The 20,143-nt window shown below is 47.4% G+C and overlaps 1 non-coding gene across 1 annotated transcript; it reads left to right on the top strand.

Annotated features, from left to right (window-relative positions):
• Nucleotides 1–282: 282 nt before the first annotated feature.
• Nucleotides 283–355, top strand: TRNAS-CGA (transfer RNA serine (anticodon CGA)). The gene has a single exon. It is a non-coding gene; the product is annotated as a tRNA-Ser (tRNA).
• Nucleotides 356–20,143: the final 19,788 nt, after the last annotated feature.

The following is a 20,143-nucleotide window of genomic DNA, read 5'->3' as shown; positions in this document are numbered from 1 at the left end:
TATTTGTTCGCGCTTATGCACCCTTGCGCTACGCGTTAGTTTATCCATTTATATTTGTTGCGTTTATGGTATCTAGTACTTACTCTCCAGTTTACTGTTACGCTTTGTCTGTATACTCGTATTATGCTGATCGATACTCGTTTGCTTCTTCAGTAATTAAAGGATCTGTTTTAATACACCAAACCTTCAAACTATCGTGGGGATTACGCCTTAGCCAGCGCCACCACTCCCAGGGTTCTACTAGTACACATAAATACCCAAGAATGTGGATTGGGAAACAGCGCCGCGGTAGCTCAATTGGTAGAGCATCGCACGCGAAATGCGAAGGTTGTGGGTTCGGTTCCCACCTGCGGCAAGTTGTTTTTTCATCCACTTTAATTTCCATTAACTTATAGTTTCTTCATTTCATTTATTAAGCACAAGTAACTTCATCTATGTTGTCCTTGGTGTCAGTGTTTGTTGGCTTCTCATGATATGACTGATAAAAATCGGGCCCCTCGGTTAACCCCCTCTCTTCTCGTTTATATATATATATATATATATATATATATATATATATATATATATATATATATATATATATAGAGAGAGAGAGAGAGAGAGAGAGAGAGAGAGAGAGAGAGCAGTACAACACCATCATTCTTCAGCCAACCAGCACTGATCTCCGACAGAAAAGTTTGAAACGGGCCCTCTCGGCAATGCTGATTGTGCGAAGCACTCCCAAGCCATGATGATGGTAAAAAGTTTTACTAAAAACCAAAAAGGCCGTCGATTACGGGAAGATTGCTCGGGTCCCTAATCCGAGGCACCGTTGGCACAAACCTCTGCCCGCGTCCTCTTTCGACAAAGGCTCGTTGCTCCTCGGAATCCGAGCTGGACAGGCCCACTTCACAGCCCCCCACGTTGGGTGATTTATTATGAAAATAATGCTGTTTTGCTGACACCCCCATCTCATACGGTGTAAGTCTGCCTTCTCACCGCAAAATTCGCATTTGGCCGAAGAACACTCGGGCTCAATCGCGTGAAGCTTAGCTGGACTATTGAACATTGTTACCGCAGCGGCCACATTTCGATGGGGGCGACATGCAAGAACGCCCGTGCGTCACGCAGTGGGGTCATGTTAAAGATACGCTGGTGGTCAAAATTAATGCGGACCCCCCTACTATACGGCGTACGTGATAATAAAAACGTGGTTTTGGCACGTAAAACCCAGAATTCAATTAAACGACATCGTTTGAATCCGACGGGGGTGACACTCTTCTGATTCATGAAGGCCCTGATTGCGCCCCAGGAGTTTACGCCTCCCAAGGTGCAAATGCTGCAATTGTTGGCAGAGGGCAGGAGCCCACGTCATCAACGCGGGAGAAAAGCTCGAGCCGAGGCGCGAGCGCGCTCGTTTCCCATGTCAGCTGCTTACGTGCATTGACTCGGAATTTCGCAGGCCACAGGTGTGATTTTAGCACGCATACAATCTCTATGAGCCTTCTGCGAGTCTGTAATGATGCATGCCGGCGCGTACTGCGTCGATCACTCTTCCTTTTTCCGTAAGTACGGGACTACTTGCACTATTCTGCAGAGGATAAATGCCTGCCCAAGGGCGTCCTTTTCTCGCATACCCCTGTTTTTTATTGTGATTCAAGAGATCATACGGATGATCTGCTCGCACACCGTTCCGAGTTTAGTGTAACCCAAGCCAAAACATTTTCTTAGGACGGAAGCACGTGAGTAAGTGGCCATTTCCCAGCGAGGGACGCCATTGTGTCCGCTCGTCAGTTGCAAATGAAATAAAACATGCTGTATCAGGTGGTGACAAAGAAGGTTATTGGGACAGTATACTTCCGAAAAGGATGACAAAGGCGGGGTATTTTGCGGTCAATATCAAGTGGAGGAAGATTAAAAGCTGATTTCATGTACCTAGCACTGCCTGTGCGACTACAGGCTGATAAGACTGAACAAAGAGGGCTTGCGCAACCTCTAGCCTGTTTTCTAGTTTGACTTCACAAGGATCCCACATTGACAAGGCGTCTTTCAATAGAGCGCAGTTATGGGGGCTTAAAGTTGCCTTTTTAATGAGGACAGTAAAATAAGCTACTTTTGAAATATCCGCGTTTTTATTAGCTTTTGCGGTAGTGCCAGGATAACACACTGTTACCTCATCACACCGTTACCAGGATAACATACTGCAGATATTAGCCCAGACGCAATTGTAGAGGAAAAGAGGACCAAGGGTTGTGTTACTAAGTAGTACAGACATGCTAGCAAATTCCGAGAAATGCAAATCAGCTTACTCAAATGCCCTTTTTTCATCTTGCAAGAGCAACATGAGATAAGAAAGTTTGGTGCTGCGCGAGCTAGCCTAAGCTTACACATGGACCGAAAAAATTAAACAAATCAACTACCTCGCATCACTGTATCCCGTTATCTGGACTCAACCAAACAATATGCGCCCATCAACCCCAATTTCTAATTTTTGTCCTACTTTCCCGTAACGAAATAAAGTTAAAATTTGAGGATTGCTATTCCTACTTAACTGCAATCACTGGTCCATAAAATTACCGTGGTAAGAAAATCAGCTAATCCCGGAGACGAACAATATCATTATCGTTCACTATGGTACGAAATAGCACGCAATAATTAGGGAATAAGCACATTTCAGATCATATATTAACAGGTAGGCCCCAAATATCGATTAGGAATAACGATGGTGCTAGAACTGAGGCTTGTCGGACTACTAACTGGACAACCTTGATAGGCAGTTCTACGTGTTCTATAGCAGTAAGCATTGTGTACGAGATCACCGACACGACAACGCAGAGGGCCAATAGATGAGCGCGCGAAATCTGTTTTCGGCTCATTGTCTCGATCCGCTTCTATCATTTATCACCGACTAAAGCTAACTATCCAACCGGTACGCGCAAACATTATAGCGAAAGGTTCCGGCGTTCGCCTCGCATTAACAACGATGCTGTGTCGCCCGCTTCCCTGCACGCCGACGCGTGAGAAACGCCTTCGCGCTTCCTCAGCGCCCCTAAGCGACGGCGTCATCATTTATCGCCGCACCCCGCATTCGGCCGAGGCTCCAATGTGTGGCTTCAAGCTCAAACAAAGCTCGCGGATAGCGCCTGCATCTTCGAGCCAACCCGCATACCCGCTTTCTCCGAGCAAGCGCTCAAAATATCGTTTTGACCGCGGACTCGAAGCGAGACCACGAGCGTTGCTATGGCCGCCATAGTCTCCAGTCGTTACCCCTTTTTTTCTCGCCTTCTCTCCGCTCTCCCGGTGGACGAGGCAAGCAAAAGTACATAGTACATCGCCCACCCCACGCGTAGTTCACTTGCGGTTTTAATCGTGCCACGGTGTCACGACGTCCGCGCACGCAACCACGACTCGGCGCCAACGGGCAACGTGTTCCAGCCTCTCCGTGGACCTTATCGGACTGGCCGCATCTCGGGCGAGATGCGTATCGGGGAGCCCCGCGGAGCAGCGCGGGTATAACGGGACGCCCAATTGCGCAACGGCCTGCGCGGCTCCAGGCCCCACGCTTCCGGGCGCGGCACCTCAAGTTCGCTGCTGTCCCGAACGGGTCTCGCGCTGAGCAGCGGGCAACATCGGCGCAGCGCAGATAACTCTGTTGCCTTCGCCCAGTCGGCCAGTTGGTTCGCATTTAGCCCCTTCGGGCGGTATATGCACGACTGCGCGCGCGCGAAGAAAGTGCATCACAATCAAAAGCAGTGATTAAAGTCATAATATTTAAATCGTGTTCGCGAACAGCTCGGAGCGTTTCTGGTTGGACCTCTGCTGTCGAGACTGAACAATAGGTCTTCGTAAAATAAGTTGGAAAGTAAGGGGCTGGACGTTTGCCTTCGGTGTCACTTGGTCTTCACGTGTCGCTTCTTTCATTGATTCTGAGTGTTTTACATCAGGCATATATTTCAGTCGTCTGAACAGGTCAGATGCTTTCCAAGAACGCTAGACGTGAAATAGGAGATATTCTCGTATCTGTCGTTACCCTGCGGATGTTTCTCACGATGTCCACTTTTTGCAAACTTGACAAAGCTAACTGAAGAATTGAAAATTCCTCATTCGTACTGCAGTTGTACCGTTTTCATGGTTCTGAAGATACAAGAGATGTGATGAAACTAAACTTTCGGTGGACAGGATTAATTGGCACCTGGAAAGGTTGCTTAGTTTTTAAAGCGAAGCTGCTTCTGCGGACCCTCCCGGACCTTTCTCACCGCGCCTGCAGGATGCTCCTGCTGCCTTGCTGAAAAGCTAACCCATTAAAAAAAATTGAATTACGTGCCTGATGGTGGAACGCAATCTGAACGCCAAAGGCGCAGGAATGAAATGGGCAGATTTTTAGTATTTGATTAACCGCTTCACGAAACCTTTGCTTCATTTGGGTTCTGAGGGGTGCGTTGGCTGCACATTATTTTTGTTTCTTTAACTAGCCATCATTCAATACTACACCTCTTCATTAGTTGGTTAGTTATAATTCCACGAGCAAGTTGGCTAGTTTATCCCTTAGAAAATAAGCTAATAGACTTAATTGCTTGGTAATTGTTGATTCATAAGTTCGTAGATTCAGTTGGTTAGTTTGTCTGTTATATATATATATATATATATATATATAGAGAGAGAGAGAGAGAGAGCTCATATGTAACATGGACATGCAATTAAGTTGCCATCACTTTTTACTGTCATTGTTTCTATGTCATCTCCTATTCGAAAAGCCGCAGCGGTTGGAGAGAGGTTACTTAGTTAAGAAAGGACAGAGGGTTCAGCCTAAGTTGAACTCCCCTAGGAGGTCAATAATCAAATCAAAATAATCAAAAAAAAAATAATCAGAAGAATAAGAATGGGCTGGAGTGCGTTTGGCAGGCATTCCCAAATCATGAACAGCAGGTTGCCGTTATCCCTGAAGAGAAAAGTATATAATAGCTGTGTCTTACCAGTACTCACCTACGGCGCAGAAACCTGGAGGCTTACGAAAAGGGTTCTACTCAAATTGAGGACGACGCAACGAGCTATGGAAAGAAGAATGATAGGTGTAACGTTAAGGGATAAGAAAAGAGCAGATTGGGTGAGGGAACAAACGCGAGTTAATGACATCTTAGTTGAAATCAAGAAAAAGAAATGGGCATGGGCAGGACATGTAATGAGGAGGGAAGATAACCGATGGTCATTAAGGGTTACGGACTGGATCCCAAGGGAAGGGAAGCGTAGCAGGGGGCGGCAGAAAGTTAGGTGGACGGATGAGATTAAGAAGTTTGCAGGGACGGCATGGCCACAATTAGTACATGACCGGGGTTGTTGGAGAAGTATGGGAGAGGCCTTTGCCCTGCAGTGGGCGTAACCAGGCTGATGATGATGAACTCCCCTAGCCTGCTACTCTACGCAATAGCAAATGGAAGCGGGGGAATAAAGAGGGTAAAAAAATGGTGACGATGTGGAAAGAAGGCGTGAATAAGTACAGCTTCTTGCGACATGAGATTTAGATAGCCCTGACTCAAGCTTCTTTGAGTGTGGGAATTCAAGTGACAGACTATCTCCCTTGCAACATGATTTAGACCATGGTCGCAATAGTGCTTTTTTCGGTTAGCGATCTATTATCCAGTGTTAGACAGAGAATCAAAGAATGACTACGAAGGCCAATGCGACAGGAACCAAGGTTGGCGAGGAAGGTAGTGAGGCACAAAATGTTGTGGCATTAGCGATTAGTAACAACTGATATTTCTTGAGAAATGGCTCTCCGGGAGATCTTAAAGGAGAGACGACAGTGGATAGCTTCGGTGGATTGTCAACAGCCAATAAAGTGAGAGAGAAAATTTAATTGACATAAAGACAGAGAGGTCGGCCTGAGCTGTAGCTTGTTCCGTCTTGCTACACTATAACAGTCAAAGAAACGTACGAAGCGGTTTGTGGGAACTGTGTAAGGGTGATTTTCGGCCTTTGTTCGTACGACATCTTTTCTAGTGCTTGGCGCAGAAACTTCCTACGCAATGGAGAAGATCAAAGAGAAACACAACCGTTAAAATTTTTGCGCCAAGCACTACAGAGAGGAGTTTGTGGGAAGTATGTGCGGGCATCGCAGCGGTGTGCACTTCGCGCGGTGCAACCACGGGAAGCAGTGGTTGCTCGCTAAAAAGGAGAAGGGGATGAAGTGTCATATTTAGCGCCGAGTAAATATACTTGGATTTGTACGCATAGTTTTATTCTTGAAAGATGAATTTGCCAAATTATGGTAATGAGTGGTTTAGACGGTCGGTATCGATCAGGGACCAATATAGCAGGAGTTAACATTTGTTTTCTTCTGGATTGTGTGCTCCAATGCGGGGCTAGCAGGCCGGAAATAAGGTTTAGTTAAGGCTAATCGGGTCATTAAATTAAGGACGATGCAACGGGCTATGGAAAGAAGAATGATGGGTGTAGCGTTAACGGGATAAGAAGAGAGCAGATTGGGTGAGGGAACAAACGCGAGTTGATCACGTCTTAGTTGAAATCAAGAAAATGAAATGGGGGGGGGAGGGGGGGGGCATGGGCAGGACATGTAATAAGAAGGGAACATGACCGATGGTCACTAAGGGTTACGGACTGGATTCCAAGAGAAGCGTAGCAGGGGGCGGAGGAAAGTTAGGTGGGCGGATGAGATTAAGAAGTTTGCAGGGACAATATGGCCACAGTTAGCACATGAGTAGGGTAGTTGGAGAAGTATGGGAGAGGCATTTTCCCTGCAGTGGGCGTAGCCAGACTGATGATGATGATGATGATGATGATGATGATGATGATGATGATGATGATGATGATGATGATGATGAATCGGTTTATTACCAGACTCTCCGCAGTTTCGTGATGAAGTAACGATCCCAAACGCGAACATGGGACGAGATGTACTTGTCTTGAGCAAAAAAATAAACCACGGAGATACGATGACTACGATTGGCGTTTGTGTTCTTAGTTCAACCTTAGCTTCGCAAATAAATGCCGGCTTCACGATCTGCGCAGTAAATGCTTTCACATGGTTCCTGCTGACACGTGTACTTGTGTATGTTTCTCCGGTGACCGCTTTTCCCCAAATGTCACGTTGCAGTGGCGGTGAAGAACACAGGAGCAAAAATATTGTAACGCCGCATCGGAGCAGCGTGGAAGAGAAAGAAGTGGCGCGAGGTTTTTGGGTGATCGGCTGTTTCGGACCATCCCATGTCTGCTCTACCCTTTTCACTGTAAATAAATTTATTCTACATCCGTAACAATATGAATCACGAAACTCTTTATTGGGCGAGCCGGTACCAACAAAAGCAGGCTACACTCCGAGTACAACGATAGCGATGAGTACAGTTGAGATACAAATTCCTGGAACGTCACCGCATGAAGATACAAGGCCAGGTAATACTTTTTATTGATTACAAGTTTCCTCTGACATCCCTGCTAGTGAGGGCGCAAATAATCGCACACATTCAAAACATGTTTGCCGTTAAGTGTAATTGCAAATGCACCTTGGTGGTGACGTGTGCGACTTCAAAGATGACGTTTCTAACTTGAGCTGTTTGCCCAAATTTGGCCTACACAAATACTCCTTTCCAATGTAAAGAATGACTGCACGACAAACCACTTTATGTTCAGACGATACATTCAGATCGGTGTTCCCGATCTTCGTCCCACAAAACAATGAAAACACATCCATGCTTTTCGACAACGACTGGCTTCTGTGATCACCTTTGATTGCGTGACAATTTTTCAGCTCCTATAGAGCATAGCTTTCACTATTTTTTTTCAATTTTGCTGTTTTCCTCTCCGAGTGTAGGGTAGCCAACCGGGTGCTCTTTTACTCCACATTCCTAGCTTCTCTGTATTATCATTTCACACTTTGCCCTCTTGCTTTACCTGCCCGCATACTAGAAGGGAAGGGCACTGTTGTTCAACTTATTAGCCAAACTCCTTTTCATGTATTCCAGGACAAAAATACCTGGAACATCAAAGCACTTCGTAGCGCACTTTAGGAATGCATATCTTGAATTTGTTACCATCCTCATGATTCATCCCAAGCCTTGCGGGCTTACCAGCTATAATTCCTAAACGGCAATGTGTGCACTCAAGTAATCACTTTAAAAAGTCAGTCAGCGAACTTGTCGCAATTAGTTATGCATTTACAGTCCTTTTACACATTATTTTCTTCTCGAGCAATCCAGCTCAAGGAGCAGAATTGTGTTATTTGCAACGGGCAATTTCTTTTTTTTTAATTTTGCTCACTCTAGAAAGCTCCCGATATATGATCTCGCGAGCGACATCGTAAGCCATGACCTCTCTCCAAGAGAACGGATGCCTCTTCGATCGAATTAGTCGCCTTACTGCAGACACCGAACGATTCCGGAGTAGCTCGCCCTCATCAATGCATTATATTTGTCCGCTATGTTATTTATTGAGGTTTTCTGTCTTTCAAAACATTGCGTTAATTTCTCTCGTTCCCACACCCTCCACGTCGAATACGTAGTGCCCCTGTCTTACAATCGTTATTTCACTCATCCCGTCTACCTCTTCGACACTGTACGAATTCTTTGTTTCGTTATGTGTCAATTCAAGCTGAGACGTCGCGAAGTCGTTAACGGCTTCGTTCTCGGCACTTGTACTCCTGTAACACGATGTGGCCAAGCATAAGCTGTGTAAAGTGGGCACCTCTGCCGAGCACCGGCGATGAACAGGTTGCCTCGAGCCGGAGAGAGCATAGCGTCACGGCCCCCTCGCCCGCAATCAACCCTCGCCGGCGAGCTCAAACTTCCGGAGAGCGAAAGGAGCGCCTCGACCCAGATCCGCGCTCTCTTCCGGCTCGCACAAAGACCCACTTCCGACCGCCCGTCAGGCAGTACGCACTAGGCGCGGGGCGCTGCCCAAAAAAAGAAAGCGCCCGAGGGAGAGGAGGTCTACTGACGTAACCCGCCTCTCCTACGCGCCGCTTCTGGGCGCGCAGCGCGGCGCACGTACGTAGCCTCCTCGAGCGCGCTTCGCTTTTACGTAACTTTCCCTCGCTTGACCTCACGCTTCTGAACTCCACTCTCTCTCTTAGTTGGCTCGGCGGCTTTCGCTCGGTGAACGCCGCCGAGTGCGATGCACGGAACACGGTCGTTCGTCGGTCGCTTTTTGCGGAGCGAATCGCAACGCGAACAGCTGTTCGATGCACCCACGCCCGCTCCAGTATGGACAAGAACGGCACCGAGAGCGGCGCTGCTGCGCCGGCGTTGAGAAGCGAAGCAAAATTCTATTAGCGGGTGGTACTCCTCTCCCACCTCTCGTTCGTACCGCCTGGATTGCCTCCTGCACTGCGCGTGTTTCGGCACGTTTCGTGCCGGCCGCGGTTTGTGCCTACGTGTACGCTGTACGAAGCACGCTGTCAAAAGAAGTTTGTGGAACTCCATTATCGCCAATGAAGGCTCAGAGTTTGGCGACGCACAACGTTTAGTAAAGAATATCAGCTCAGTTCCCGCAGTACCGATGAAATCGTTGCACTGCCCCTGACAGTAGCACGCTTCCCGACAATGCGGTCAGCGCGCGCCGCCGTAGCAGACGACCCAGATCCCGACACCGCCCATCCAGCGTCTGCGCCTGCTTGAGCTGCTGCCGCCGCACGACTCCATTGCTTGCCGCATCGCGATGTAATATGTTCCGAGTTTTCCCCTAAGTGTGAAACAGACTGTACATGCTTCTATTTGCCTTTAAGAAGATCGGTACGCTTGACGATTATTTTTATGGCTGCAATGCGGCGAAAGAGCAGCGTCTGCTTAACCATGTAAGTAACGCTGAGCAGGCAATTGGAAACGACATCGTAGGTGCCGCCGGAAAAATCGTCAGCCCATACGATGCGGCACATACATACGGCACCTACGAGCTAAAGTCATTTTTGCAGTTTCTCACATTATGTTTGCTACAAATCCGTGTTGGTCTCTGATAGCGACAACGGATTTCCATCGACACTGAGCGGAAATAAACAAAGTATATCGCTGCATAGCACAAGTACGACATGCGCACACAACTTTAACTAGTACGTCCCCTACAATATGGAATAGAAGCAGCAATGTAGACAGCTTGGACATTTATAACAGTTCTCAAGAGACGGAAGTTGAATGTATTAGTAATCATTCCTGCTTCAGCAATGCCGGCGTGACCAAGACGTGGGCGTGTATCGTCCAGTAACTCGATCGATCGGTGCAGTGGTGAAGCGCGAATGAACTCCGGTCATGTTCAATGCATCGTTCAATTTGTCGGCACGCGTAAACTTCTGCCACTGCTAGCGCATACAACAGAAGTGGTTTCCATCCTTGGGCAGCGCACACACAAACGAAACACGAGAAAGAAGACAGGACAAGCGCCCGTTGAACAACTTAAAGTTTTTTATGAATAAAAGGATTATGTACCGAGCAATTTTTAAATTCACGTGGGTTACATATAGAAACCGTCATACACTCAGGAGGGATCAATGAACGAGTCGCTTCGTTTGCCAGTTGTTTACTTCGCTCGGAGCACCGCAGTAATCCATGTCTGTCGTCTGCTTCTTTCGTACCATTTTCTTGTGAATCGGCAGAATTTCACTGGTGGTATCAACCCTTTCGTGTTTACATTGCTGTCGTGATAGTTAACAACACAATAATAATTTCCGGTCACCCGAAGAGGTGCCGTCGCAAACAAGAGACGTTTCGCGCGCAGCGCGAACTGAACGCGGGCGCTACCGCGAAGGGAAGCGGCGGCGGAAACCTACACCCGCTGGAGATGAAATCGTTCCGCCAGGGGAGAAACGAGCGCTGGCGTCTAGGATGAAACTTGGCCTGCAGTCGTCCATAACGCACACACTCCCTAGCATAGCGCGGGCCCTTTGGCGCCCCGCGATATACTACGTGTTTTAGTGTGTTTCTTGTAGAATGGTTTTGATGTGACAAGCCGCTCTAAAGTGAGTTTCATTATATATATATATATATATATATATATATATATATATATATATATATATATATATATATATATATATATATATATATATATATCCCTTTGTCATTTGTCTCTGTGTACCTATCAACTAACAGGGGCGGAGGCTAAACTTTGAATAATAATCTGCTTATGTTGTCAATTTACTGTAAGCGCCACAGTTGATGGATCAGGCACTACCCTACGACTATGGATCCTGTGATCTGTACTAACATATTTACACTGTATGAAAGCCCGAATAAATTCAGTCCAATTTAAATTTGCCCGAGCTTGGGAGCGCTTTGCAGTTCCCACACTCGCACTTGGATTCCTTGCGAGTGCAGCGGGTTTTGGCATTTCATCCTGCAGGATGATTCAAATCTAACCCATAACAAATGCGAGCACTCAGTTTGTTCGCATGGATCAGCACTACTTCATCGGTGTACTTGCATCAGTGTGTAGCGCCATTCTAAAGATGGCGCTGCACACGGACGGTCTAGTGAAGCGCAACACTCAATTTAGTCTGATAAGGCGAATAATATATAAAAATAATTTATAATGATCTGTAAAAATGTGAAGCGATTCGTATCCTTCAAGATGCCTTGTGATACAGAAATGCGAGGTTAAATGGTTTTTCATTTGTCCAGCCGTAAATTTCGCCCTCCTGCGCATAAGTCGGTGAGCTTTCCCGCATTCTTCTTGCATGGCCCTACAGCTTCGACAGAAGTGCTTAACAATCGATGTCGCTGCAGGCAACTGAGAAGTCTGAACTTGCACGTGCTATTTATTGTCCTGTAATTCTGATATGTACGGCTGCGCAATCGAAAATCTTCAGGCACAACTTAGGGGCAATTCTGTAAGATTTCAATTGTTCCGGTTCTTAAGATATCCCAAAAGAAAATCGGGAAAAAATTCACCAGCGCTTCCACTCTCTGAAGGCGCAGGAGCAGCGAAGCTGTGGCGTGTTTTCCCTCAACCGACGCAGCTATGTATATATATAGGTATTATTATTATTATTATTATTATTATTATTATTATTATTATTATTATTATTATTATTATTATTATTATTATTATTACTATTATTAGAAACATGGGCCGTCCATTTGCCTCCCGTAGAAGCTCTCCTATTGGGCGCAGACGAGAATTCGAAATATTTAAAACTTCACTCTGAACTACTCAATCTTGAAAAGTAGATGAAGCTCGGAGTAATATTAGAGTCGTCTTATTGGCCATTTTCAGTGTGATTTTTTCCAAGATACCTACATTATAGATTGACAGCTGCAGAACATTCACGAGAGACTGGAGACAAACTTTTTTTTCCTGTTGGCGCGACGCTTATACGGACGGACATCGACCACCACCAGAGGAAGGTGCCTACATACAGGTTCGCTTTAAAAGGCACGTTGGCCCAATCAAAGCAGCCTGGCGGAGTTCCGAAAAAAATGCGCCATCATGGTGGCCCTCTATTGACGTCGCTTGCAAATATGAAAGGGCGTGTTACGTTCCACGAGGAGGAATATGGCGCAGAGGAGAACGCGATTCGGGTTCGTAGCAAGAAGAGAGCTACGAAATTTCAACGACCGTCTGTACTTGTGCGTACGATCACATGTTGTACTACTGCAGGTAAGAGAATAAAGCATTGACACTTCTTTCGCGCACGGACACTTCATTCCTCGTGCAAACAACTGGCATCATCGAGCAACCGGCGATATTCGAGATGACGCCCGCGCCATACCGGCGTTTCCTCGTCGCCCGCGCAGCGAGCGCCAAGAGCGCATCACGCCCGACGTTACACGGGATCGAAAAGAGGAGGGCGATGTGCACCCTTTACTAGTTGCACGTCACCAAACTATATAACAGAGCGGGTTCTTTCCGCTGCCCTTGGAGATGGGGAGGAGGAACTCGGCGTGCTCCCCGACCGCCGCGGTCAGGACTGAGGGGAAGAAAAGAAAAGGTGGCGGCGCCGATCGAGGAAGCAATTTAACGGGGCCGATATCCGTATACGACGGGGCGCGCATACGAGGAACGGAGGAAATATCCATAATCGTAATAGAGTCAAAGGATTACGAGCGTTGCCGCTCCTTCTTGTTACGTGTATGTATATATTTGTTCCTCATTCTCTATTCACTTTCCTTCGCATACAATGTGCAAACGGACGTAACGGGAACACGTGGGACAAAGCGCCGCGACTCCAAATGAGCGACGAGCGCATATTTCACTCGGCGATGGCGATTATTTTTTTCCCCCACGCATTTCGCCCGTAACCGATGAAAGTGGGCGACCCAGATTTTCCAGTGGCCGCTCCGACCAGACGACGAAAGATAAAACGAAAAAAAGAAACTGTACAAAAGCAATAAGTGAGGGAAAGCGTTAACCAACGCGGAGAAAGAAAAGTGGCTGCGAGAAGAACATATACGCGTGGAAAGAGGGTGAGAGATGTGGGGAAGAAAGGGTGAAAATAAACTAAAAGCAAAGAACGGGAGAGAGAGGGGGGTCCGTTCATCGCCTACCTGTCGCGGCGTCCCCTCATGAAAACCGGTAGACGCGAATGGCCTGGAATATAAGCGAGCCCAGAGGCATCAGTGTAATACGGATGACGTGCGCACCGACGGCTGCTTTTTATATTTATTTTCCTGGCCTCTCTCTTACTTGTTTTTCTTTTACCTTACCCTACGAGGGGTGGATCATTTCTTACGTCAAACTGACAGGACGCGGCGAACACAGGAGGGAGTGGCCGCTCCTTCGGTTGCCGAGTGGTTTCGGCGTGAGAACCGGCTTGCTATGAATATAATCCAGCGCCGCGCGCGCAGCTATTTAAAGGAAGCTTAACTCTATTCCCCCCACACGTTCCTCTTTTTCTGCTCCGCAATGAAATAACGAGCGTGTTCCGGAGAGAGCAGTTTCGCTTGACTCACTCGTTTGTTTCTTGCGTGGCAGAGTGACGGTGAGGATGGCGAGGATGGGCGAGCAAGTGGGCTATCCGCTGGACGTCTGCAGAGAAATCCCGTTGTTCGAGTGGTGCGGCAGTTTTCCGTACTGATAAGCGCAACAGCTTCACATGCATTTCCAAGTTTTGCGTCAATTTCATTGTTCTTTCTTCCTCTGGTCTTGTCGCCCATGCGACTTCCAAACAAGACCTCGGTGCTGCACCGAAAAGGCACGCACTTCTTTTCTTATGCCGACTGCGGTTTGACTGAACAAGCCACACCACAGCCAGCGCAACGTTCATAATCACGCGGGAGCCGCTATGCTAGAAACGGAAGATGTCACGATAGTCGCAGCAGCCTACGCTATTTTATTATTCCTCCGGAATCGGATTCCTAGACCGCAACCTATGGATATATGATCGCAAACATGCCTTGTCTATGCGCACACTCCACCAGTTCTCACATAGTCGACGGGAGGACCAAAGTTCATCGTCTCAGTGACGAACAGAAATTTCATTAAGTACAGCCACTGGCATAATGTTGATGGACTGAGTTATGTGTTGAGAGCACACGTTCGAGAACTTGCCTTTTCCTTAACGGGGTTATTACTTTCAGTATTTTATACCGTTTTTAAATCCTGCAACCATAGCCTAATAGAAGTGGTCAGCTTCTAAGTGCAGCAATCGTACGAACATTTACGAAGGTAACATTCCGAAAAATAGAGCTTGATATGCGCTCTTGATTACTGTAAATCTTTCCCACAGTAATTGCAGATAGCAGCGGAGCAACGCTAGCTTTTTTGTAAAGAACTGCTCATTTAGGTGGCGGATCGCAAACTGTGCGAAAACTGCTTTATTTCCTTTTTTTCTGGTGCTTCTTTTATTTTACACAATTAACTTGTGTGCACCCTTCCTGATTGATGTAATTATTTACTTCACCGCACAACGTTTTCTCGTTGGTACAACAAATGCAAGCAATTAACGCTGCAAAGAGTCCGTATCCATAAAAGTTGCCGAAGTTAAGTGATATCATGTCAGTCCAATCGCGCATTCAGCAAGTCAGTTTACGGAAACGGTGTTGAACTTCTACCATATTCGTTTCATTCATCATACTTCTTAGAAGCACGTCGAGATCGAGCTGAAAAGTAATAATTAGAATCCGTGCCATGCAATGGGACAAACCCTCTCCGTTGCTAATCCCGGCATGTCCGCAAAAAATATTCAGAACGTTATTGGAATGACTGGAATGGAATTAGTGTAACGATTAACGAGAAACACAGTTAAGTTGTTAGGAAAAGGTCGATTCATTCAATGAAGCACACAAGTAACTGGAACGCCAATTCATTTTCCCGCAAAGTTCGGGAAACTGGTGTCGTCTTGAAATTTCGTTCCAAGTGGATCCGCCTTGCAATGTCCACTGCTAGAATTTGTAAACTGCAGTATCGTTCATAAGATAGTTAGCTAAGAAGTTAATTAGTGAATTCTTGTTAATTAGTCGATTTTGCATTTCATTTTTTTGTGAAGTAGTGTCCGCCGCTTCGAGTAGACCGGCTCATAAACTTGAATTGAGCTATCTGCCAAGGGCAACCTTTGAAAAAATTTCAGTGTTCGCTGAAACACCCTGTATATCTACAGGGTATTTACGAGGCGTCCATTGGCATACAAGATAAAAGCCAGCCCGCGTGATATCAGCGAGCGCCTTCTGCACCATCCTCAGCTTCGTCTCTGGCTGTGCTTGGCAACACGACCCGCGGAGGCGACGGCGCCGGAGGTCACGGTAGAGACCTCTGAGGGATGCACGGTGGCGCGACTGGGCTCTACGTCTCCTAACAAAAATAAGAAATTACACGTTTAAAGAAAGCTTCGCAGCAGCGAAAGAAAAGCCATGAAAACGGCAATCAAGTGGCTTTTGACAAAAGGTGTGCTGCTTTGCGGTATCGACACGTTGCAGACAAATCTTTGAGGAGTGCGCAAGAAGGCACGTTTTGCTCGAACGCATCTAATGTGAAATCAGACAGCGCAGGCGGCTTTTCTCCTGTCTTCGATAATGCTGCGCTCTTCACTTTAGCACAGGTTGTTCTCTATCATAAAATTTGACGGTAAGTCTAAAAATTACTTTTTCTGAATCCGGCTAAGATCGGAAAACGTAGACGTTGGACAATATCTTTGAGGAATGTTCTTCATGTGATCTCGAGGAGAAGCGTAAATATGCTGCTTATAGGCTGACAGTAATAAATAATAATAAATCATGCGATTTTACGTCCGAAAAGCACGATATGATTATGAGGAACACCGCAGTGGGCGAGCGCCGATTAATTTTTACTTCCTGGGTTTCTTCAACGTGCACAGTACAAGGGCGTTATTTGCATTTCGCCCACATCGAAATACGGCCGTTTCGGCCGGGATTCGACGTGCTTAGCAGCGAAACGCCGAAGGGACTAAGCAAACGCCGCATGTATAATTAGACTGACAGAAATGATGCGAGTAGAGCTTATGGCCAAAATTACAGAGGACACCTTTTGCGGAGTGACAAATATACGCCGTTCGTGTAGTGATATTTTGTAACGCAGCTGATCATAATATTAATGACAATCGTAATACCTTCATTAATGCGACGCAATACAAAGGGAGGAACGAAAACAATCGCAGATTATGCACTACAAGCTGAAAAATTAAAGTTGTACTAATGCATAATACAAATGTAACAAAACACAACTCAATGTAGCTTGACACGATGTCCCCTTTTCTTTTTATCAGAAAGACGAAGACCAATGGGCGGCAATATGTTAGGAAGAGAGAGAGAGGAAATGCATCGAGGTTAACCAGATATCAGTCTCCGGTTTGCTACTCTACACTGGAGATGGGAGGAAAAGTTGTAACGTCATATTCGAGGTGCGCTCGCCATGGCGTGTTGAACGTCAAAAATCGTATGTTTTCGTGGAAGAATGCGAGTGGAAATATAGAGCGTGTAAAACTCGACTTACATATATAGTGTATTCAAGCAGCCGTTTCCGCGAACAAGGTATTTTGATTCGGTAACGTAAGCACCTGAAACAATTCGACGTAGTTAAGGAAGGTTATATGCGTTCAAGAATGTCTTGCGACGCATGGCCGAGTGCCGCGTAAGTGAAATAAGTCATCGCTTTTCAAAAGACAACATTATTCACGGATGCTTATAGCTGACCCGGGACGTCTTTCAAACCATTCTTTCTGCATATTGCTAGCGCGCATGGGTCTATTCGGCGTGTCCGGTGGCGTCCGCACCGGGGGTGCGGACAGCAGCAAATAATCGCTCCAGACGAGCGGATAGCAACAAAGTTCCTGCTCCAGATCGTCGACACGAATTAATCCTCGTCTCGCCTCGGTCGATCGCTTCTTCGGTTAAAATCCCCAGCACGTGCCGCCAACCCTCTCCACCGACGCGCATATTTCTTCTTTTGCCGGTGCGAAAAAAAGAAAACTTATCGGCGCGACCCCACGCTCAGAATCGAAGTCTTTGCCGCATGCGCAGTGCTTCGCGGAAACCGGTCACGAGCAAAGCCGCGTTACCGCAGCACCGCCGTCGGCCGCCCTACAATGTAGGACGGACCGAAGAGGAAAAAAGATAAAAAGGAAAGCAGATGCTGATGAGCCACTTTCTCTTTTCGAGCGGCGACGCGAGAACGCAACGGGCGTTACCTTGAAGAGAGTCGCGGAAGCCCGCCTCGCCCACACACCCTGACCCAGCGCGCATGCGGCCCCTTGCACGCCGACCAGGAAAGGTGCAGACGCGACGACTGCGCCGGGCCCCCTCCTTGCCCGGGCTCCGTTTGACGCCCCAGTTCGGCCCGACAGTTGCGGCACCTCCCGGAACGCGTCTCTGCGGCCGCGCTCGTTGAGTGGCGGGACCTAATGAGCGTTTGCGCGCGGAAGGCTCGGGCCGAAGCTGTGCGTCGGCAAGCCCTCCACGGCTCCGTGAAGCGTGTGCACACTCCGAGAGAATAACTCATATATACCTCAAGTTATGTAGTACGTTCAATTTAAATGTCGCACTTCTTCTGCCCAGTAAGGGCCGCTTTGGCACACTGTAAGGAGCATAAAAATAGTGATATTTATGGGAAAATACCCAACGCGCAGCGCTGCAAGAAGAGATGGCATGCCAGATGGATAGAGATTGGCGTTGGGGCAGGAATATCAGCACAAATTGGCGTACAATTTATGACAGTGAACCTTGTTCTTATACCACCCATAACCTCTTCACACATTACGCTGATTGACAGTTATCGGAGCGCGTTCATTCGGTGTTTCGACGCTACTTGTACTTCCTCTCGGAACAGTGCATTCTTCAGGGAGGAACATTGTCGTCACGTGGATACGTTTCCATGGTGAATTATTTGTACTAGCATCGGTACGCTTAAACGGTGTGGTTACAACGAAATTAAAACGCGCATCCCCGCAGAACCACAAGGTTCTGCCACATTGGTACGCAGGTCGTTTACGGTGGCCGATAATGTTTCAACTGTTTTGAACGTACAAAGAAATGGTGAAGCCACTCCGACTTACTCGTTCCCGTCCTGCCTCGAAAGCCACTTCGATTGGTAAAACTTTCTCACTCGTGCTTAAATTTCCCTGGTGTACCCATCGCCGTCTTCACACGCTGGAAACGGAACGACAACAGGAGCGTTGGTCGACGAGCAACAGTCAGAGGCGCTATAACGTAAAACTGTTCCAATCTATTTCTATTCCGTTCCTGCCACTAGCTGAACAAACTTTTTTTTTTCGGGCCATCCCCTATTCCCCAGTCTGCGACGCGACGTCACGAGGTACCACGAAAACTCCCCGTTTAATACGACTTGTACGCACTACTGAGGCATCCTTAAACTGAACATCATCATCATCAGCCTATTTTATGTCCACTGCAGGACGAAGGCCTCTCTCTGCGATCTCCAATCGCCCCGGTCCTGCGCCAACCGATTCCAACTAGCACCCGCGAATTTCCTAATTTCATCGCACCACCTAGTCTTCGCCGTCCTCTACTGCGCTACCCTTCTCTTGGTACCCATTCTGTAACCCTAATGGTCCAACGGTTATCTAACCGGCGCATTACATGACCTACCCAGCGCCATCTTACAATGAACAAGGGGGAAAAATTATTTCTAATGGTACATCTTTTCCACCACCTACTTCACCTGTCTGCCACCCGACGTTCCTAAACCGCGGAAAGTCACCACGTCAGAATGACCAGTACCGTCACTATGACGAATATTACGCCAAACAAAACTCAATACTTTTTTTTTTTTGAATAGACGGAAAGTTCCCCATTCCAAAGAAACAAAACATAGCTGCTCGCTGATCGCTCTGGCATTCGCTACTCAGACCTGCCGGGGAGAATGTATTTCTCTGCGTGTAATAAAATTTTTTGCGTGGTTGAGATCTTTGGGCACGTATGTTATATCGCTCTGGCAACTCTCCCTCGCCGAGCATCGGTTTAACGTCGTTTTTAACCTTTTGTTGCGTGCCGCCACGATTTTCGATCAGCTTCCGCAAGCTAAGAACGGGGAAGGTGGCCACTCGCAGACGCCGACATCACCCTCCTCACCCGGTTATCTACTCTGACTGCGCAAGCTCGGACCTGCGGAACCAACTTCTGCGCGTTCCTCGCCTCTTATGAGGCTATTAAATAAGAAAAACAAAGCCCAAGCGCTCCGTGCAGATGGTTAACCAGTGAACCTGAAACGTGCGGCCCCGGTGTTTATGGCTGGGTTAATCCCGGCGGTTCATTAAACGACGGCTTGGTAGGCTCCTGGATCCTCGGTACGCAGTTGCTGCTTGCGCTCGGCTGCAGGAGCCTGTCCTTGTTCCCGGGCTGCAGCATCGGTATGGCGTAGACGAGCTGCTGATCGAAAGCTGCCTGCTCCTCAAGAGTACGTATGAGGCGTGGCCTACCCATATCGGAGCCGGAGAGAAACTGCTGCACGTGCGCTCGGCTGCGACGGAGAGCAATGACGTCACTACTGGCGCAGCCAATGGCACGCCTCTCTTTTTCTTTTCTTTTGGCACATGCGCATCGGGTTGCGCCGGAGGAGTTTTCCGCGCACAGGCTACAGACGGACGTGGGAATGGGCTTGCCATATACAGCGCTGCAAAAACGTTTGAAGAAAGGCGATGCTATTTGCTTTCGAAGTGAATAACAGTGACCACCTATAAACGAGAAGAGCGTTTGACTGGAGCTGGGGCCCTATAACGTAAAACTATTCCAATATTTTTCTCTTACAATCTCCTGAC

The sequence above is a fragment of the Dermacentor variabilis genome, chromosome 9 (assembly GCF_050947875.1).
Source record: "Dermacentor variabilis isolate Ectoservices chromosome 9, ASM5094787v1, whole genome shotgun sequence".
Taxonomy (NCBI): domain Eukaryota; kingdom Metazoa; phylum Arthropoda; class Arachnida; order Ixodida; family Ixodidae; genus Dermacentor; species Dermacentor variabilis.
The sequence above is the reverse complement of the archived record's forward strand: the minus strand, read 5'-3'. Positions and strand labels throughout refer to the sequence as shown.